This window comes from Sapajus apella, unplaced genomic scaffold, assembly GCF_009761245.1.
Source record: "Sapajus apella isolate SASKATOON/1434 unplaced genomic scaffold, GSC_monkey_1.0 scaffold115, whole genome shotgun sequence".
Taxonomy (NCBI): Eukaryota; Metazoa; Chordata; class Mammalia; order Primates; family Cebidae; genus Sapajus; species Sapajus apella.
Window position 1 is genome coordinate 1,667,808 of NW_022437055.1, and position 22,826 is coordinate 1,690,633.

The 22,826-nt window shown below is 38.6% G+C and overlaps 1 long non-coding RNA gene across 1 annotated transcript in view; it reads right to left on the reverse strand.

The window, feature by feature from the left end:
- Window positions 1-567: 567 nt before the first annotated feature.
- The window catches only part of LOC116537970, a 41,611-nt gene continuing 19,352 nt past the window's right edge, over window positions 568-22,826 (reverse strand). The window contains exon 3 of the long non-coding RNA XR_004263441.1: window positions 568-620. This is a non-coding gene — a long non-coding RNA (uncharacterized LOC116537970). The remainder of the gene's footprint in view (window positions 621-22,826) is intronic.

The following is a 22,826-nucleotide window of genomic DNA, read 5'->3' on the forward strand; positions in this document are numbered from 1 at the left end:
TATAATTCTTTTCATCTTTATTTATCTGCCCTATTTCTCTGAATTTTTATGTTGATCTGTTTCAAATCCATTTTGGATGTAGATGGAACTACATCTATGGATAAATCTATGGAAAGACGCCCAGTTGCAGTAGTACTCACATAAATGCAAATTTAAAAATCCACGAACTATTGCTTAACACACATTTGAATGGCAAAGTTAGAAAGCCAGATAACATTATGAGCTGATGATGATATGAGAAATCATATGTTAAGTTCTGTTGGTTGGAGTGTGAACTGGTAGAGCCACTCAGGAGAGCAATCTGAAGGTGCTTAATGTAATTAAATATTCATAAACTCTATGAATGAGTTTATAATTCTGTAACAGAACCATTAAGGGACATGTGCAAGGAGGTTTATAAAATTATTGTTTGTGATAGCACTGAAAGCAATGTCAGAACTCTAGTCTAGATACACATCTTAGCTCTGGCTGCCATAATAAAATGTCATAAACTGGGTGGCTTAAACAACAGAAATTAATTTTCTCACAGTTCTGGGGGCTAGAAGTCCAAGATCAAGGTGCTAGCATGGTTGAGCTCTGATAAGGGCTCGCTTCTTGGTGTGCAGATGATTGCTTTCTCACTGTGTCCCCACATGGCGCAGAGAGAGAGAGAGAGAGAGTTAGTTCTCTGATATTGCTTCTTATAAGGGCACTAATCCCTTCATGAGGACTTTATAATCATTACCTCATCTAACCCTCTGAAGACCCCTTTCTAACTCCCAACACTACCTCATCTAACCCTCTGAAGACCCCTTTCTAACTCCCAACACATTGGGAGTTATGGCTTCAACATATGAGTTCTGGAGGGACACAAACTTTCATTCCATAACATTTTGCCCCTGACCCCCCAAAATTCATGTCTTTCTCACATGCAAAATATATGCAGTCCATCTCAACAGACCCACAAATCTTAACTCACTCCAGCAACAACTCTAAAATCTTAAGTGCAAAGTATCATCTAAATCATGTATGAGTGAGACTCAAGGTACAATTTGTCCTGAGGCTAAATTTCTCTCTAGCTGTGAGCCTGTGAAACCAGACAAGTTATGACTGAACTTGTTATGTGTTTTTTCACTGGAATTCTGGAAAGAAGATCCTTGGAGGAACAGGGGAGAAACAGGATATTTTGCCTAGGGTCAAGAGATGACTTGGCTGTCTTTAGCTGTGTGAGGATTTGTCATTTGCAGAGAGAGAACTGTGCCTTGTAGTTCCAGAGAAAATCTCGAGGCCATAGAAGGAAGTCTTCAAAGAGATAACATTACTTAACGGGTAAAATAAATCAAAAGCACAGTAATATTAATAGTTGCTGCTTCCATTTACTGACCACTCACTAGATGCCAGGCTCTGGGTTGAGCATTTTAAATTCATTATCTTAATTTGTCCTCTCAGAGATGCAATGAAATAAGTGTTCAAACCAACTCTTCAAAAAACTGGCATTGAAAAAAAAACAAAATTGGCTACGTTGAAACTTTGTCCCTAGAATTTAATCAAATTAAAATGAATCTTTTCAGTAGTAAAATTGTTTTTTTCACTAGATTTGAGGGCATGAAACTCCATTAAGACATACAGCATCATACTATACCAGCATTCTACCATCCTTGTGGTGATTGACCATTTCCTGAACTCTAAGGACCAGCTCACAGGCTTCCTTGACACTCCAAGTTCTGTCCTCATCCTGGGTGCCCTCAACGACATATACATGGAAGTCCCACTCCAAACACCCTGGCCTCACACCTCTCTGACCTTTAACTTCTGAGCACCTCAACCACTCTCATTCATTTGACATCACTGGGCGTGGCTTCAACTCCAATATCCCGCTGAGATCCAAATCTTCTAGTGAAGGCTGGGTCCCACGCCATCTGCTATTTGGCCACTGAGAGGTCCAGTGCTCAAAACCTTCCTTTTCTCTTCACTTTTTCCTTGTCCAACCCGAATCTTGGAGCATATTGATTTAGTGACTGCCTCTTTGTCCCCTTGCCTCCTACGACCACATCTGCACTATTTAGCCTCACTTTTGAGTCTTACCGATGATTTCACTGATGTCATAATAACCACTGTGTGAGAAAGGAGCAGCACCCCAAGTATTGGTGCCTCTAACAATCAGAATTTCCAACCTGCAATACTTTCAAACACCCCAGGTCATCTCTTTCTCCAGTTTTTCTCCCATCTGTACTCCAAGGTTTTTCATCACTCCTCTCAACGATAGCCCCTTACACTCTACCCTCACCACACCCCACACAATGGCTCAGACTCCTACTTCATAAAGGAGATCGAGGCTAACTTCAGCTCCTTGCTCCCACACCTACAAAGGTCTCTTTGGCTTAATGAGCTCTCACTTCACATTTCTCTTTTAGTTTCAGAAGAACTGGCCCTTATCCTCTAGTTAGTCCACCTTTGTTCTGTACAACCTCCTCTAATTTTCCTCCTCTCACCTTCCCTAGAACCTTGCTTATACTATTATCCATTCTCTTTCCTGAATCTTTATTCCCTCTCTCCCTATTAGTTTCCTAACCTGAAGTTATTAATATGCTCAATTGTTCCTCTTGTTTAGAAATTTTTTCTTGGCACCACTGCCTCCTTCATCTACTATTAAAGCTCCTCTCATTTTTTAAGTTTAAAAAAATCAGTGGTCTATACCCAGTCACAGCTTTCTCACTTCCTGTTCTTTTTTCAACTCAGTGTGATCAATCATACCACTCCATTGTGCTACATTTACCATGATTACTCTTTAGTCCTGCTCTTACTTTTTATTACAGTTTTATTGAAGCATGTAATAAATTGCACATATTTTAAATATACATTTTGATGAGTTTTGACACATGTGTACACCCATGAAACCATCACCTCAATCAAGATAATGAACATATCTATCACCAACAAAAGTTTAGAAATACCCTTTGGTAAACCAAACAGCCCACACACTGTCCCTAAGCAACCATTGATTTGCTTTTATCAACACAGATTAATTTGCATTTTCCAGAATTTTATATAAATGGATTCAGACAGGATGTACTTTTTTGTCTGGCTTATTTCACTCAAAATAATTATTTTGAGACTCATCCATTTTGTGTAAGTATCAACAGTTTGTTCTTTTACATAGATGAGTAGCATCCCACTGTACAAATACGCCACAATTTACTTTTGCATTATCCTGTTGATGAACATTTGGGTTGTTTACAGTTTGGGCTGTTTTTAATAAAGCTGCGAGGAGTATTTGTGGACTAGTGTATGGATATACTCTTTCATTTCTCTTGGGTAAATAGCTAGGAGAAGAATGAGTGGGTTGTAAGGTAGGTATTTGTTTAACTTTTTAAGAAACTGCCAGATTGTTTTCCAAAGTGGATATACCATTTTATAGTCCCACGAGAAATGAATGAAAATTCCAGTTGTTCCACAACCTCACCAACATTGGTATGGTCAGTCTTTTTATTTTAGACGTTCTAATGGGTGTGTAATGTTATCTCACTATGGTTTTGATTTACATTTCTTTAATAACTAATGATGTTGAACACCTTTTCATGTGCATATTTGCCATTTGTATTTCTTCTTTTGTGAAATGTCTATTCTAATCTATTGCCCATTTTTAGTGTATTGTTTATCTTCTTATTATTGAGTTATAAAAATTCTTCATATATTCCAGATACAAGTCCTTTATTGGATATGTGATTTGTAAATGTTTTCTCCCATCTGTGACTTGCCTTTTTATTTTACTAATAGTGTTTTGTAGGGAACAATAGTTTTTAATTTTGATGAAGTCCAATTACCAGTTTTGCTTAAATCCCCATGCTTACTGTATTCTATTTAGAAAATCTTTGCCAAATGTAAAGCCACTTAGAGTTTCTCCTATGTGTTGTGTAAGAAGCGTTATAGTTTTAGCTGTTACTTTTAAGTCTTTGATCCATTTTAAGTTAATTTTTGTATATAGCATGAGATAAGGGCTGAGGTCCTATTTTTTTGTACATGGTCATTCCATTGTTTCAGCACTATTTCTTGGAAAAGATTTCCCATTAAACTGCCTTGCCACCTTTGTGAAAAATCAAATGACCTTGTATGTGTGGGTCTATTTTGGACTCTCTATTCTGTTTTATTGATATATGTCTGTTTTTACACCAATACTATACTCTCTATTATTATACTTTTATAATAAATCTGAAAACCAGGCAGTTATTTGTTTTTTATTAAAGTTGTTTTTGGCACATCTAGGTCCTTTGAATTCCTATGTAAATTTTAGAATCAATATTTTAATATCTATAAAGAATCCTGCTGGGATTTTGAATGGGATTATGATGAATCTCTAGATCAATTTGGAGAGAACTGATATCTTAATGTTATTGAGCTTTCTGATCCATAAACGTATCTTTCCATTTATTTGGGTCCTTTAAAATTTCTTCCAGGAATATTATGTACCTGTTTTCCATGTTGTTTGTTAGATTTATTGCTAAGAATTTTATATTGTTTGTTGCTATTGAAAATAATTTTAAAAAATGTTCAATTTCCTTCTGTTTGTTGCTAGGGTACAAAAATTGATTTTTGTATATTGACCTTGTATCCTACAACCTTGCTAAACTCTCATATTACTTTTAGTAGCTTTTTTGTAGATCCCTTATGATTTTCTACAGACATGATCCTGTCGTCTGGGAATAAAATATGTTTGTTCCCAATACATATGTCTTTCGTGTATTTTCACACTTTATTGTATTGAGTACGGTCTCCAGTTAAATGTTGAACAGAATTGGTGAAAGTAGACACCCTTATCTTACTCCTGATCTTAGGGCAAAACCATTCAGTCTTTTAACATTCAGTATAATATTAGCAGTAGGTTTTTCATAGATGCCATCTATCAGTTTGAAGATGCTCTCTTCTATAGCAGGTCTGCATAGAGGTTTTTATTTTTAACACCAGGAATGGACATTGAATATTGTAGAATGTGTTTTTGCTACATTGCTAAGATAATTATATGGATTTTCTTTGTTAATATGGTGAATTATTATATATCGACATTTTCAAATATTAATCTAACTTTGTAATCCTTGAATAAATGGCACTTAACTATGATGTAGTATCTTTTAAATGTATTATTGTGTTTGATTTCATAAAATTAAACATTTTAATGTATATGCTTGTAAGAGATATTGATATATAGTTTTCTTTACTTTTGTTGATTATGACTGGTTTTGTTCTCAGGGTAATGCTGGTTCATAGACTGAGTTGTAAAGTATGCCCTCATTTTTATATTTCTGAAATGTTTGTGTAGAATTGGTATTATTTCTTTCTTCAATGTTTGGTAAAAATAACCAGAAAAGCCATCTGGTCCTAGAATTTTTTATGTAGAAACGTTTTCAACTACAAATTCTTTCTTCTTGAGTGAACTTTGATAGCTTACAACTTTTAAGAAATTTGCTCATTTCACTTAAGTTGTTGAAAATATTAGCCTAAAATTGTCTATAGTATTCTTTCATTAGCTGTAAAATCTGCAGTGGTATCGCCCGTCTCATACATGATATTAGCAAATTGTGTCTTGCTTTTCTTTTTCCTGAACACTCTGGCTAGAGGTTTATCAATTTTATTGATCTACTCAAAAATTAGCTTTTGTTTAGTTGATTTTCTCTATTGTTTTTCTGTTTTACATGCTATTTTATTGATTTCTACCCTTATCTTTATTGTGTCCCTCTTTCTCCTTACTTTGAGCTTAATTTGCCTTTACTTTACAGTTTCTAAAAGTAGAAGTTTAGATTATTGACATGAACCCTTTCTTCTTTTCTAATATAGCCTTTCATAGTATAAATTATCCTCTTAGCACTGCTTCAGCTGCAATCTGCAAAATTGGTATTTTGCATTATTATTTTTATTCACTTCAAAATATTTTCCATTTCTTATGAGTTCCTATTTGACCCATGGGTAATTTAAGTGTATTGCTCAGTTTATTTTGAATACTTGGGAACTTTTCAGATGTTTTTCTTTTACTGGTTTCTAATTCAATTCTATGTTGAACAGAATATATTTGTATAATTTTAATATTTTAAAAAGTATTCTGGTTTGTTTTATGGGCCAGAATATGGCCTATCATGATACATGTTCTATCTGTACTTGGAAAAATATTTATTCCAATACTTTGGATGAAGTGTTCTATAAATGTCACTTAGGTCAATTTCTTTGAAATTGCTTTTTTAGTCTTTTCTAGTCTCACTAACCTTCTACTTTTCTATCATTTACTGCTACTATAGTTTGGATATACCTCCAAACCTCATGTTGAAATTTAATCCCCAGTGTTGGAAGTGGAGCCTAATGAGAAGTGTTTGGGTCATGGGGGCTGATAACTCATGAATAAATTAATGTCCTCCTTAGGATGAGGGTAAGTGAGTTCTTGCTCTCTTAGTTCCTACAGAAGCTGGTTGCCAAAAAAAAAAAAAAAAAAAAGAGCCTGGAACCTCCCTACATCTTGCTTTCTCTCTTGCCATGTGATCTTTGTACGTGCTGGCTCCCTTTTGCTTTCAGCCATGAGTGGAAACTCCCTGAAGCCCTCATCAGAAGCAAATGCTAGCTCCATGCTTCTTGTACAGCCTGAAGAACTGTAAGTCAAATAAAACTATTTTCTTTATAAATTACCCATCCTCAGGTGTTCCTTTATAGCAAGACAAGATAGACTAAGACAGAAAGATAGGAAATCTCCTACTATAATTGTGGATTTGTCTAAGCTCTATCAGTGTTTGCATCATGTATTTTTGAACTTCATTATGTAAGATTATTATGTATTTTTAATGAATTAATCCATTTATCATTATGAAAAGACCATCTCTGTTCTGAAATCTACTTTGCATGTATTGGTAGAGCTACTTTAGCTTTCCCATGTCCATTGTTAGCATGGTTAACAACTTTTCTTTCAGTGCTTTTAAAGATATTTTTTCTGATGTCTTATAACTCACATCATTTCCAATGAGAAACCTGTTGTCTTTCTTATAATTGTTCCTCTTTAGGTAATGTGTCTCCCACTACCCACCTAACCCACCCCACTCCCAGTCCCCTTGCACTGGCTTCTTTTAAGATTTATCTTAAAGATAACATTTTATCTTTATCACTGATTTCAAGCAATTGGATTATGCTGTCCCTTGGTGTAGTTTTTCACAATTTTTATACTTGGGATTTATTGAGATTCTTACATTTGTGGGTTCTTAGATTTGTGGATTCTTAGATTTGTGGTTCATAATTTTTAATAAAATTGAAAAATATTCAGCCATTATTTCTTAAAATATTTTTCTCTGTCCTCCCTCCTCCTTTGATGACTCTGATATGTCTATGAGGTTGATTTCAATGGTCTCACAGCTCACTAACACTATGTTGATATTTTTTATTTTTCTTTTCTTCATTTAATTTTCAAGTTTCTAATGCTATGTCTTCAAATTAAGTAATCTTTATTCTGCAAGTTTCTTTTTCACCATTTAACCCTTACACACTGATGTTTTCTCAGGGATCACTTTTATGCTACCTTTTCTTCGTTCATACACTTCTAGTGCTTCAGTTACCATTTTTATTTTGATCACTGCCAAAACTGTATCTTTAGACCAGACCATTCAGTATTCTAATATTTGACTGCCTATTTGACATCTTTCCCTGCTTAACCCTGCACTTTAACTTATACGGAAACTATTATCTCCTCATCTATGTTTTATCACAGTAAATAGCATCACAAAACATGAAACATAGGTCTCATTCAAACCCCTTTTTGAAGCCTTAAATATTGTTTTAGGCATTTATGTATACCTAGGTTTCTAGCACAATGCTTAACATATTAAAATGCCTAGTTAATGTTTATTGATGTATACAGTTATTCTTCCATTGGTTTAACATTGGTAAGAGGCATGGTAAGATTTGAAATCTAGATTTTTATAAATTTAAATCCTTGTTTCATCCACTACATGATACCATCTTCAAGGTAAATTGTCCAATTCCTTAAATTTTTATTTCTTAAAATTTCCCTATTCTTGTCCAGTCTTTCCATGTATATTTTAAAGTATGAGATTATTAAGTTTGGAAATGTATAAAAAGTATGGACGTTTGTATTTTCCAAAAATAGCTACAACAATATATCATATTCCATATGGTTTTTAGCAATGTCACTACCCCATCAATAAGTAGAGTCTATTTTTCTATTTTTTCGAGTCTGGGTGGGACCTGTGACTGCTTTGGCCAATAAAATACAATAGAAGTAGTGTTGTTACAGTACTTGGAATAGCTCTTAACTGCTCTGAATATTTTCACTGATTTCCTGAAAGCCAGCCAACATGTGACTACTTTAAGACCATCAATGCTATGAAAAGCTCAAGCCACAAGGAGTGGTCCTGGAGGATGAGATGTCATATTGAGGTGGGGCACAAGGTGCCAGACCTTAAGGTGACAGACATGTAGGTGCAGAAGCTATCTTGAAAGTGGAGTGTCCAGTCCCAGCTATCCAGCCAACTCCACATAAATGAGAAACAAACCACTAGGCAATGCCATCTCAAATTCCTGATCCATGAAATAATGAATAACACAAAATTGTTGCTTAAGGCCACTAAATTTCAGATGGTTTGTTATACAACAGCAGATAAGCAAAATGGAAGAGACAGAAATATGACTAACATGTCTGTCATGATGGAAGGTTTAGAGAAAAATCTTTTTCTCCTAACCCTCAAAGTACCAAGAGAAGGAAGTCAACCTAGAGGCTAGGAAGGTTGAATAAGGACATATAAGAGGCTTTCTTAATACCCTCATCAGGAAATAAATACAAAGAGCTTGATACACCCTTGAAATGGTGAAGAAAAAATATAAATTACTTCCAAACAGGGGGAAAACAAAAGGATTGTTTTTCAATAGCACAGATGGCAAAGAGCAAGAAGAAGCTGCAGCTATTTTGGAGGGCAGATAAAGTATTCCCCAAAGTCATGACTAGCTTGAACAATGGGTTAAACATAGAAGAATTTAGTAGTCATTAATGAAAAGTGATGCAATTGAGTTCAACCTGCATATGTATACAAATAATTAGAATGACCAGTGAGAAAATAATTTAGGTGCCAGTAACTGCTCAGAGATAATAACTTCTTAAACCACATTATTAGAAGTGGAAAATTCCAAATGAAGAAGGCTGATCAGCTTTTTTTACTCAGAAAAAAACCTGGAAGATTGTCCTCAGTTATGTGAGCAATTGGGAGAATTCGAGGACACAAAGCCACACCACCTGAAGGAACTCTTGACTTTTTAGGTCTGTGTCAACCGGAAAGTCTTCGAAACTTTATATTTAGATGCATTCTTGAAATTCTGAACCTCTCATGCAATTCCTTAATACCTAGTCCCAGCCTGGATCCACTGTGATGGTGTTCCTCAAATCTAACTGCATAATACTCTAACAGGATCTGGAAAGGCAGAGCCCAGAGGGAGAATTACTTCTGGGCTTTAAGGCAGGCTTTCCCTTAAGACTTCTAAAGTAGACTGGGGTAGGTCTTGTTTGGATTTCCCTGCTATCTCACAAACAGGAAGGATTTCCCATTTCCCACGTAGAAAGAACCAGCAGGCCTGGGGTCAAGGTCAGTTGGACATGACTTCATCAGAGTTTTGCCCCCGTGTGCTTGCTTTTTGATGTATGACTCATCATAATTAAATTTTGAGCTAGATTAACTATAATTCCTGCACTTATTAGGCGATCAGTGTTTAAAGCCCTTGTAAAAGAGGATGAGCTGTTCATTCTGATAATGCAATTAACTACCCAACAGAGCTAATATTTTATTTTAGGGAAGAGTAATTTTTGATTAATGATGCATTTTATTTCCCAAATCCCTGCAGCAGTAGGTCACATCTTCGGCGAGAAAGCCAAAGAAAAAGGGTAAAATTAGACAATTTGGAGTGTTTGGAGGCAGATTAGCAAGAATTCCTGAGCTCCTGTTCTCTTGGGCACACATGTACCTCAGGATTCTCCACAGCAGAATATACCTCAAGACAATTTTTGGAAGCATAAATCTCCCTTGTCCAAATTTCTTCTTATAGAAACAATACATAACATCAACATTTCTGAGGTTCTTTGGCTATGGGATGCTATTTAATTCCATTATTCCCTGAGCAATACCTATGTGAAGAGAGGACTGGTTGGGAGGGATTTGGAGATACTTCATAGAAGTGATATTTGAAAAAAGCACTGATTCATGGCTTGTGTGAGAATTGGGGTGCATTATTTGCAGTCAAGGACATCAGTTAGAAGGTTATTTTAGGAATCCAATTGAGATATCATCAGGGAGATAAAGAGAAGCAGACAAATTCAGCCAATATGAAAGTAATAGAAATTTCAAGACTTGCTGGTTGATAGGATATTTAGGGGACAGTGAGTGGAGAGTCTTAAGAAAAAGGCTAGGTGCCTAGTTTGCACGATGAACTGTGTGACAACAGATTCGGTGGAAAATCATGTTTGTGTTTATTTTTTCTGGAATGATGGAAGAGATTTCAAGTTGGGGTTAACTGTGGTACATCGAAGTAGAGATGTATAATGGGCAACTGCATTTGTGAGACTTGGACTCAGAAAAGAGAAGATACAGATTTAGAGGTTATTGGTGAAGTGGTTGCAACCATGATTGTGGACCATGTTGCTCAGGAATGGCATCTTCAAATTAGACTATGAAAAGAGGACAAGGAACTAAACTAAAAAACACTAACTCCAAAGGAGTAAGCCAAGGAGGATGCAGGAAGGAGGCTGAGCAGAAACAGGTATCAGTTGCTTTAACTATTGGGATCTGAGGACCACTGAAGCAAAGGGCAGGAAAAATATCTTGAAAACAACAACAAAAAAAGAATCTGTATCCTCAACAAGTGGAATTCATGGGAGATAGGCTGAGGGTGACACTACAGGTTTAACGTTTAGCACAAGTAAAGGCATAGAAGTTGAACTGGGGAAGGTGCCAAGGCAAAAATTTCAGTGAACAGAATTGAGCATTTTTCAGTACGGAGATTTCTCAAAGAACTAAAAATAGAGCTACCATTTGATTCAGCAGTCCTGCTGCTGGGTTTCTCCTGAAAGGAAAATAAATCATAATACTTTTTTTTTTAAATGCCTGCACTCATGTGTTTATCACAGCACTAGTTACAATAGCAAAGTCACAGAATCAACCTACATGTCCATCAACGGATGACTGGATAAAGAAAATATGGAGTATATATACACCATCGTATACTACTCAACCATAAAAAGAAAGAAGTCATGCTTTTGCAGGAAGTTGGATGGAACTGGGGGCTATTATCTTAAGTGAAATAGCTCAGTATCAGAAAGACAAATACCACATGATCTCACTTAGAAGTGGGAGCTGGCCAGGCGTGGTGGCTCACGCCTATAATCCCAGCACTTTAGGAGGCCAAGGTAGGGGGGATCACCTGAGGTCAATAGTTCAAGACCAGCCTGGCCAACATGGTGAAACTCCATCTCTACTAAAAATACAAAAATTAGCTGGGCAAGGAGGTGCATACCTGTAATCCCCACTACTCAGGAGGCTGAAGCAGGAGAATTGCTTGATTCTGGGAGACAGAGGTTGCAGTGTGCAGAGATCACGCCACTGCACTCCAGCCTGGGCGACAGAGTGAGACTCCATCACAAAAAAAAAGAAAAAAAAATGGGAGCCAAATAATGGATACATATGAACATATAAAGGAAAATAACAGACATTGGAGATTCCAAAAAGTGAGAGAGTGGGGGACAGACGAGGATTGAAAAATCACATATTGGCTACAATGTTCACTGTTCGGGGGACAAGTACACTAAAAGCTCAGACTTCACCACTAGGAAATATATACATGTAAGAAACCTGGACTTGTACCCCATAAATATATAAACGTAATTAAAAAAAAAAACAACAAAATTGAGCATGTTTTCTCTGAAAGCGACTTGCCATTATTTGCTACCCTGCCAAAAAGACTTAGTGTGGTTTTCCCTCTTTTGGAGCCAATATAGGCATCACCATTTTTTCCCTTGGCCTCTGGATCCAGGGAGCAGCGTCCATCCTTTGTGCCTTCCTCAAATCCTTCCTGCACAGCCACTGCTGCTGGCCTCTGAGAAGGATGGAAACTGATGCTGGGCCCACAGTATTCAAAACTTATCATGATCTGGCCCAAGCATATATTCCCGTCTTATCTTTTTGTTTCTTGTATCCAATTCCAGCTCCATCAAAACAGAATTATTCACTGATTCCTATCTAATCCATCTGGTTTCTTACCGCGGTGCCTACCTCATGCTGTTCTCTTCCTGGCAGTCCCTACACCCACCCATTTCCTATTTCTTCAAATTCTATTCATTCTTCATTGGTCAGTTTCATATACCATGAAGTCATCCCACATCCCCCAAACAACAAACAGATCTGAATCATTTTTCTAGGCTACCAGAGCATTTTACTCTTTCATGGCACGAATCCCACTTTGCTATGTATTTGGAATTAGTCATGTCTATTTTAAATTTCTCCCTCTAGACCATAATGAATTCCTTGAGGCCCTGGATCATATCCTGCCTTTCTTTATATCTTATCCACCAGCACTAAGCACAGTGCCTGGCACATATGAAATATTTAATACAGGCTTAGATAATGAATAGAATAAGTGAATGAACAAATGAAGGAAGAAATGACTGTGGAAGAGCCCAGTGCTAATCTCAGGGAGAGAACTTTCTCTTTTCTGGCTTCCAGATTCCAAATGGAGTCTTATTATAAATCATGGATGTTTTCTTATTACAGTAAGAAAAAGGTTTTGCAACCATGTCATGTTAAATCTCTCAATGGTCATGTGCATAGTTAACTCATTTTCTGTGTTTCCCTTTCTCCACATCCAACTGTAAGCTAGTGCTATGGTATAGAAGAGCCTGGCTTGGGTATGGCATAAAGTTGGAGTTGAATCCTGATACTGTACTGTCTTTTACTCACGCTCTGTGATTCTAGAACAGGCCACTTGCTCTTGCTGTGTTCTGTAAACAGAAGTGTCCGTCTCTTTCCTGCCTCGCTTCCAGTACTGCTGTGAGGCCCCAGAAAGACACAGAATATACAGGTTCTTTGCAAATAATAGACTCTGGGCGTAGGTGAGGAACTATCATTAATGAGATAATCAATCTGACTTGAAATAAGGAAACCTAGATCCTGTCCTGGTTGAACCAGGCTACTTTTTTAATCACTATGCTGGCTGTTGCAGAGATCTGGGACATGGCTTTGGGTTATGTAGATGACACTTGTTAATGACAGAACAATCTATAGGGAGAAAAAGTTCAGATATGCTGGGGGATCCAAGATAGCTAGATTGGCTAGTGACAAGCAGAGAACAGACTCTGTGTGGAATTGGTAAAGAGGTCACCAGGGCAATATTGCAAAAAAAATGAAGAGAAAATTGAGCCAAAGTGTAAATGTTCAAGTAGTTTAAGGAATGGGGTGTGTGTGTGTGTGTGTGTGTGTGAGTGCGCGCGCGTGTGCGCGCACGTGCACGTGTGCACGCACACACATGTCTGATGGGGAGCAGGGGTCTTTAAGAGCAATGAGTCTTGTCATTTGCATAATAGCTCTTGACAATTTGCAAAGCATTATCATAGCCACCATCTCTAAGGTCAGAGAACAAACAGTATCTCCATTTTCGAAGATAATCTCAACTAGACCACCATCTTAGTCTTAACCTTTCCTTCCCTTCCTTTCTCTTCTCTTCCCTTTCTTTTCTTTCTCTCTCTTTACCTTCTCTTTCTTTTCTTTCTCTATTCCTTTCCTTTCTCTCAGTTAATATCTCCATCGAACCTTAGTTCCCTGAGGACGGTTGTAGAAACTGAGTCTCAGAGAGTGAGAGGAGCAGAGATGGAACTTGAATTTTAGGCTGATGCCCTATTTTTCTTTAGTATTTATGTATAAAAACAACAACGCCCATTGTAAAACGTTTGAGGGGAGAGGAAAACCCAGACAAGTGTGAAGAAGAAAACGTCATTCATCCATAATGGTCAATATTGGATCCATATTTCCTTCTAGCTTTTTTTCTATGAAATTTGACATGCTTGAGTTTCTGCTAAATGTAAATTTATAAATTCCAGCATACTGTCCACTGCATCACGATCTGTGTAGTTTCCTTTTCTACACTAGGCATTGCCTCTTCCAAACCTCTGTAGCCTTCGAAGCCCCGCTTGTCAAATAGGGTGTGTAGTAATGCCCCCTTGGCCTCTTGCAGCTGAAGTGGGAATGCTTTGAGATTCTAAGGGTAAGGGTATTTTGGAAATCTCAGCATGTGATTTGTGGAGAGGGTCTCAAGTGCAGGATGTGGGGCTGGACAGCAATAGGCTACTCTGGCTCCTTCTCAAGTAAGCCCCTCTGTCCACTCACTGGAGATGAATGTTTCCAGAAGCCTCCCTGCTAAGCACTCCTTTGAGCAGTCTGGCTATGTCTTCACTCTCTCATCCTTTCCCACTCTGTCCTTTCTCTCCTGTCTCCACTTCAATCTCAGGTGACCCTTAAGCAATAACCTGCAATGGTGAATGGGATTTGATGATATTAAGTATAACTTGAGAGCATGAGCAGGACATTTTGTACTTGTCCAAACTTACACTTAAAAAACACATAATTATAGGTGAAGGGGAGGAAGGCAGCAAATCACACTGCCATGTGTGTACCTATGCAACAATCTTGCATGTTCTTCACATGTACTCCAAAACCTAAAATGCAATTAAAAAAATTGTAAAATTCTGAAAAAAATCACATAATTATAACATTTATTCTTTTGTATTTGTTTTTCTCTCTATTGGGTTAATTCTTGCTCTGCAGACATTTGTGTTAGAAACTGACTATTCTTAATCTGTCTGTAGACGATAGAAACTGAAAAGAAGAGGTCCCAATAGTAAGAGTTAGAATATGCATGGAATATTAATCTATTGATTAATAGATTTTAATTTATTATTATCTTATACTTTCAGTAGTGGCAGAGTTCTTCATTGAGGGAGGTGGAGTGGTGTGATGGTCACTGGTGGCTTAGTTTCCTGGCTAGCTCACTGGGAACTCCAGATCAATGCATCCTTGATGTGGGTTTCTGGCATTGGAGTGAATAAAGTTCTGATGATTAGGTGACCTGAGGAAGGAAAGGGAAAGAGTGTTTCTCTCTCCCCCATATTCATGTGTTTGATCTATCTAAAACTGTCATTATGTAGCCACTCATATTCACTTTACACATCAAATATTAATCCTATCAAGCACAGCAGTATTTCTCAATGTGTGGTCTATAAATTATCCATATCAGAAGCACTTTAGTTGAGGCCTGGGGATCTGCATTTGAAAAGCATCCCAGATGATGCAGATGCACACCAAAATCTGATCCCAATGCTTAAGTCTCTCAGGTACTCTGTGAGAAAAAAAGGATGCCATGGTTAAGGAAGTTTTGAACATGTTGCATACTATATCCACCTCTTAAGAGGTTCATAATGCACATTAGCTCCAAAAAAATCTTTCAATAAGGAAATAATCTTGTGTCCACTAACATAAGATTAATTAAATTATGATACAGATACAATAAACTCCTACGCTGTATTTTTTTAAAATGAGGTAGCCCTCAAAGAACTAAGAGGCAGCTTGGTGTAGATATTAAGAGCATAGGTTCTGGAACCAGACAGACCTGAATTCAAATCCAACCTCTGCCATTAAATAAATGTGTAATCTTAGGAAAGTCCTCTGAACTGTTTTCTTTTCTCTACAGTGGGGACAATAATAATAGTCTTCATCTCATGGAAGTGATTGTGAGTTTTAAATGAATGAAAATACGAAATATTTATAGAATTGTATTTGGTACATGGAAAATGTACAGTAATTATTGGCCCATGAGATATTGTTAAATAAAAAGTAAGGCCAAGAACAATATATATAGTGTGCTCTCATTTGTGTTAATAAATTATACATCATAAATAATTTCATAGGTAAGTGTGGAAGGATACTCAGTATTCTGTTAACAGTGATTACCTTTGGGGTTAAGGACTGGGAGGGAGGAACCCTGTCATTTTCACTTTGTGTATTTTGGTAAGTTTTTTTGTATTTTTCTCCCCAGCTTTATTAAGATATAATTGACAAAAATTGTATACATTTACAATGTACAATGTGACATTTTGATATATGTATACATTTTGAAATGATTGAATTAAGCTATTTAACATATCCATCACCATATAGTTAGTGTGTGTGGTGAGAATATTTAAGATATACTCACTTAGCAAATTTAAAGTATACGTTATTATTAACTGTAGTCACTATGCTGTACAACAGATCTCCAGAATTTCTTCTTCCTAACTGAAACTTTATGTCCTTTGACAAACATTCCTCCATTTCCCCTCCACCTCTTGTTTTAATTTATTTTTTAAAGATAACACACATCTGGGAGATAAAAAGAATCTTGCCCGGAGCTGAACCCCAGTATGGCCTGGATAATGGGAAATAATCAAGTGTTAGCGCAGTTCTCTCTTGTTTCCGGAGAGGCACATTCAGCTACATTTAGCTTTTATTGTTTAATTTTTTTTTTTTTTTTTTTTTTTTTTTTTTTTTTTGCTTCACCATTCTTCTGACTCATCCAGCTGTCTGCCTACTGATCTCCTCTGCTCTCTGTATGCTGATGGCTGGTCTGTATACAAGCCTGTTTTTGTACATGTGGATTTTGAATTCCTAATGCTAGACATTGAATTTCACAGAGGTCAGCCCATGCTCCAACCTACTGAGATTGTTTTGGATCTTGAGTGTCCCATACAATCTGCTAGCTAGATCCTATAGCTTCCCAACATCCTCACTCTCAGAGAGCACACCATCTGTCTTGAGTTACATATGAGCTGTTGGATAAGAATGGTGCCTTGACTGGCACTGATGTAAAGATCTGTGACCTGTCACTAGAGACCTTTATCCACATATCAGCAGCCACCTGCTACCTCTGGAGTCTCCCCTGCAGTCTGTATTTCTTCACTTTATCTATAAAGGGCTCATGAGAGCCCAAGTCAAAAGCCTTGTTAAAATCCAGATGCATCCTGTCTACAACATTCTCCTGATCTACAAGCCTTGTAACCTTATCAGAAGAGTAAATTAAGTTAGTTCTGCCATGACTTGTTTTCCTAAAGGCCCTACTTAGTGTTATTACTAAAAAAGATTTGATTTGAGCCCAATTGTGGTTTCAATTTAGACATATTTACTGTATTTTCCTACCTGCTCTGTGTCCCTACCTGTCCCCCCAAGGCCTGCCTGGTGGCTGGAGTTAATTGGATGCATAAATTCATGCGAAACGACTAATGGAAAACAAGGGCTTATGTGTACTGCTTGCAATGTAGTAGCAAGAAAGAATTGCTCAAAAAGTAGAAATGTTGACATATATGTGTCAATTTTGGATTCCTAGTCCTTGACATTGCATCATGATAGATTGAGGGGGTTGTTTTGGCTAGAGGAGGATTTCGATGCTGTTTACAATATGACAGGAAGGTTGTTTACCATTCTACCTGTGACCTGGGCTTAGTAATGGAGGTCTATAATAGTTTCCTAAGGCTGCTGTAACAGAGGACCACAAATTTTGTGGCTTAACACAATATAAATTTATTATCTCCATGTCTGGAGGCCGGAAGTCCAATATCAGTTTCCTGAGCCAAGATCAAGGTGCTGGCAGGGCTGAGCTCCCTTTGGAGGCTCTAGAGGACAATGTGTCCTTTGCCCCTTCCCGCTTCTGGTGGTTGCTGGCATTCTTCGGCTGGTGACCGTGCCACTCCAATCTCTGCCTCCACGGTCACATTGCCTTCTCTTCTTTGTCTGTCTGCAATCTCCCTCTGACACACTTAAACGGGCACTTGTGATTGCATTTAGGGCCCATCTGGCTAGTCCAAGATAATCTCTCTGTATCAAGATCCTTAATTTAATCACATCTGCAAAGTCTCATAGAAGATAATATTCACACGTTCTGGAGAATAAAACATGAATTTTACAGAAGGGGTAGCATTATTCAGCATATCACAGAGACTAATACCAAATTACTAATGCCTTCCTTTGCCATGCTCTCCTCAGACCCTTGGTTTATCTAAGTGTGAAGAAGACAACTGGAATAGAGAAAAGCAAAATTTTGCAGAAGATGCCAGTAGATTTTCTTTCCTCTTCTGGCCCCTGGTGATATATCCAGTTGCAGATCTGTTCATGTACTTGTCCAGGTTCTGACCATACACACTCTGCTGGAAATAGTGCAGTATAATCCAGTCCTGAAATTCATCTTTGCCAGTTTTCACTCCTATGGGTGGCTTTCGACCTCTACAGCATAATTGCTGACGCAGGTTGAAACTTTAACAGGGGGAAAGATTGATTGGCTCACCAATAACATTTGTCTCTTGGGCTGGCAGTGAGCGCAGAGGAACCATTTATGCAATCTAATTATTACGTCAATTGGGGGATGGAGTAATGTTTCCCAGATGCCATTTGGCACCTGGAAAGCTGCAAATCAGCACTATCATATAAGAAACATTAATATAGACCATTGATTGAATTCATTGATCCCATCCCCTCCCCTTCTGCCTTTGGCTTCTTATTTTGGCTTGGAGTGAAATGCAAAAGCTTTGCTTTGCTTCTCCTAGCTGCTGTATTCAGTCAGGGGATCAGATTGATTATATGTCTTTTACAATTAAATGTACTTAAGGAATGATGTGCATTTCTGAATCATTGTCCCGTTTCCTGACCTTGACTCATTCAAAATATCTGTGGCCAGTAGGACTAAGATCCAGGCTCCAAAGGAAGCCAAAACAGGCATAAAGGAAGAGCAAGGGGCAAAGTGTTGTTGCAATCCCTGCATCCTGAGCCTGTATGATATGTGCTCAGAACTTTTCACTGGCTTTTCAGGTTCATTGTTGCAACAGTTTCTTGGTGTTAGAGCATTGTAAGTCCCCAAGAGGGCTTAATTTTTAATTTTTAATGATTCTTTTTATTGGTAACTAAGTAATCTGTCGGGATTAACCTCAACAGAGTGCCGGGCCCTAGAGCCCAAGGGAAGAGTATGCTAGCATATTGGGGAGGTATATTATAACCTCTTTAATCTTCATTTCCCTTCCACAAATACTTTTCCCTCTTGTGGTCAGATCCCTCCAATATCTTTAAGTGACAAAGTCTTTCATTCCACAATTGGAGACAAAGCTTAAAATATAGCTAATCCAGGGAGAAGGAACATAGCTACTTAAATTTATACTGATGAGCAAATGACTGCTACTACAGACTCCTAGATGGTCTATTAGATTTGGAAAGGGCTTCACAGCCCCAAGCCTAAACTTATTTTAAGGAGGAGAGGACTAAGAATTGACTTGGCCAAGGTCTTACATAAATTTTGAAGCACATTTTTTTTTCTGAAAGAAAGTTTTAATAGGGGAGCATCTTAAGGAGATTGTAAACAGACATTTGTGACCAGTTTTTACCAAGGGCTAGTTCTGCGGCATTCCAAGTATAACCTCAGGTCAATTTGTAAAGGAATTAAAGGTAGTCTGTCACCGGTGCTTAAAACACACCCTTCCCCTTGGCTCTGCCCTGGTGAGATTCACCAGAAGTTCATGTGTCTTATTCCTTTTTGTTCTCTTAGCGTCTAGCAGAGTGTCTGCCTCATAAAAGGCATTCAGTGAGTGTTTGATATAAGACTGAATGTTTCCAGAAACAGGGAAGGCTTTTCACTGAACCCTCCATACTCTCTCATTCTGCCTCCTCTCTACAGATTTCTTAAATAGCTGTCCAGGTTAGGATTTTTCCTTTGGGTGGGACTAATAATTGTGGTGTCAATGGTCAGAGACCAAAGTGAAGAAGGCTATCCGGTTTAACCAGGAGTGAACCCACAATCCTAGCCTTCCTTAAAGCATATGAGGAGATAGTCAGGCTATAGTCTGAGATGTTAGAGTGAATATTATGGAATCCATGTATCTCTGAAGGCCAGAGTCACCAAATCTATATCTCTGGTCGTTGTGGGCATCCTAAGTCAGGGAATGCAGCTTGCAACTGGGGGCTGACACACCTTCCCCAATAAGCTTCTCTTACTTTATTGGGAGGAACCCCTCCCTGGTTGTGGTTGGGGCTACAGGGAAAGAATAAAGATGGCACCATAGGGTTGTGGACAAGCTACTCAGATACTCATGGCTTGTGGGAAGAAAGGAAGAATTTGATCTGTCAGGATCTGCCCTTAGCTTTAATCCTGCAGTAGCCATGCATACCAATTCTACTTGCTTATTCTCTCCCTTTGCTGGTTCACCTGCACTCACCTGCAGGGTTGGGACCAGGCATGGCCCCTGGTCCCCAGCATGCCTACCTCTCTTTGAGCTGCCTCCATTAGGTCCCACTGCTCATGCCTTCTGTGTTCATGGCAAAAGTTTTCAGTCAGGGATGACAGTGAGTAGCCCTTTGGGGCAGGGCTACTCATCAGCACTAGAGGAAAACAAGATCCAGCAGCAAAGCCCATTTCTGCTGGCTGATGGCTCAGCATTGGCTGAGAGATGAGAGAACCTTCAGTTGGTCTGAACCAATGAAAGGGAGCCAAAGATACAGTCTCTCCTGCCATTAAAGAGATATTTCCACCTATGATTGGCCCCAGGGTACTTCACCTCAGGGTTCTCCTATTGGCCTGGAATAGCATGCTGGCAGCTAGGGCACCCTGTGGTGAGCAGGCACCTACGTAGGCACGCAGTAAGGCACAGCCTGCTGCTGGGCACTCAGGGGACAGGCAGATAGAGGAGGAGGTATCAAGATCCTCTCTCTGCTTAACTGGTGATATCTTGGGGTCCACCCACTTCTCCTTTTTGTGCCTCTCCCCTCGGGCTGGGCCTGCTCACTCTCCTGGTCCCATTCCCCAAAGGACTTCGATTCCCAGGTATGGTGGTGACTGGCAACACAGGGTAAGATGTAGACTTTTCTCACGGTTATTTGCATTGTTGTAGGGGATCCTGAAATCTGAAAAGTGGTGGTGGTCCAAAGAAATCTTAAATTCATAGAATTTTGGTGCCAAAAGGGAACTTTGAAATAGTTCCCATTTTACAGATGGGAAGAAAACTGAGGTGAACTCCAAGAGATAATGGAATTTGGTCATAATCATTTAGCTAGTTAGTGGCAAGTCTCCTGAACATAAGCAAGGGCAGTTTGGACGCATCACAAATGAATCTTAAACTGTGGTATTTCATGTACATTTCTCCTGTTCTTCACACCACGGGTTTTCTGTCCTTAGGAAACTCATAGTCCCACTGGGGATATCTTCAGATTACAAATTAGTGGCTTAATTAACATTTACAACAAGTTTTTAGCTGTGCCTTCAGTGGATGAAGAAGGAGGCTTGTGACATGGGCTTTCTCTCTGTTTACCCTCTTTTGTGATTACTAACCCACAGTAGTGAATTGACTGTGACCAGGGCTCTGGAGTCATGTAATCAGCTATCTAGCTAGGAAGTTGTCCAACTGGTAACTCTGGCCACTAAAACCATGATGTTTGAGCCATCGCTGTTGAAGACACAACAAAGAAGCAAGTCAATTACTAAATGGAAAAAGGCCTGAGCCTAACCTACTGCCATATTAATACCAGTGCTTCATTTTCATGCATTTAGCCTCCAAATCCCCTTTAGGTTAAAGACCTGGGTTTATTTGTTCATATATTAGGTGGGACTCTGAACAGTCCTGAAATCCTGGTCATGAGTAGCTCTGAATCATCAACAACAATGATAAGGATAAAGGGATTGGGATTGCTCAGTCCAGCTTTTCCCCGTTATGTCTGTTTCCTTCACGCTTCTACCTTTCTCATTCCCCTTTTTCTTATCCTTTAAAGGCCAGTTTAAGTCCTGCCTTCTCCAGGTGCCTCCCCTTAATAGTGCTGCCCACATCAATCTTTCCCTCTTTTGGATTCTTACTGTCCTTCCAGCCTATCCCTCAAAGTGACATTTCATTATATTCCATTTGTATTTATCACTATTGGTTTGATGTATATCAGCCTCATCTTCTCAACAAGAGTATAAGTTTCATAAGGGCAGGGTACACATTTTATCCTTGCTAAGTGTGCCCCACAATGTCTGGTAGATGTCCAAATTAGACTAGAATGATAGCTTTTGTGGTGACATGGGAAATGCTCACAATATACTGAAGTGTCTAGCTCAAATACAAAAGTGTATGATTACAATTTTATAAAGACATGGAAAATAAAAGCAAGCAAGCAGAAAGGTAATACACTGAAATGTGTGAGAGGTGAGTGGGATGATAGGTGAGTCTAAACATTTACATATTTACCTGACATTTCAAAGTTCAACAAGGAGCATGTATTACGCTTATGAGGAAAAAAAGATTATTTAAAAGAGAATCATAGATTCATGAGCTCTGGAAGGCAGAACAGGAAAAGACTGAAGAGCTCATGTAGGTCCTGTCTTATTGTTTTAAGATTGAAAAGCCTGGGGCAGAGCTATGGGAGGTGCCTAGCTGGTAACTCAGTTTCCATCCTCTAGGAGCAAACAGGTCAGTTTTCTGTAGCTCTAAACCTGAGCCTCCTAACCTCTCCTCAAATCCACCTTTCCCTGGGCTTCTCCTCTAGGCATCGGTCCTGGAAGTGGCAGTGTGGTTTTCTCCTGATGAGGTTTCCCATGATTCCTTGGTGTCTCCTGGGTAGGGGATCCTGAAGGGTTGGCTTTGACTCATGCTCTAGTCCCTTGCTAGCCTCTCCTGGAATTCCCTGCTTTGTCTCTGAAGCATCCCAGGACAGTAGGCTATAATATCCACCCTCCCAGATGGCTAGAAGTAAAAAACACCTAGCTCTACCCTTTCCTAGCCATATATACTTACTGCA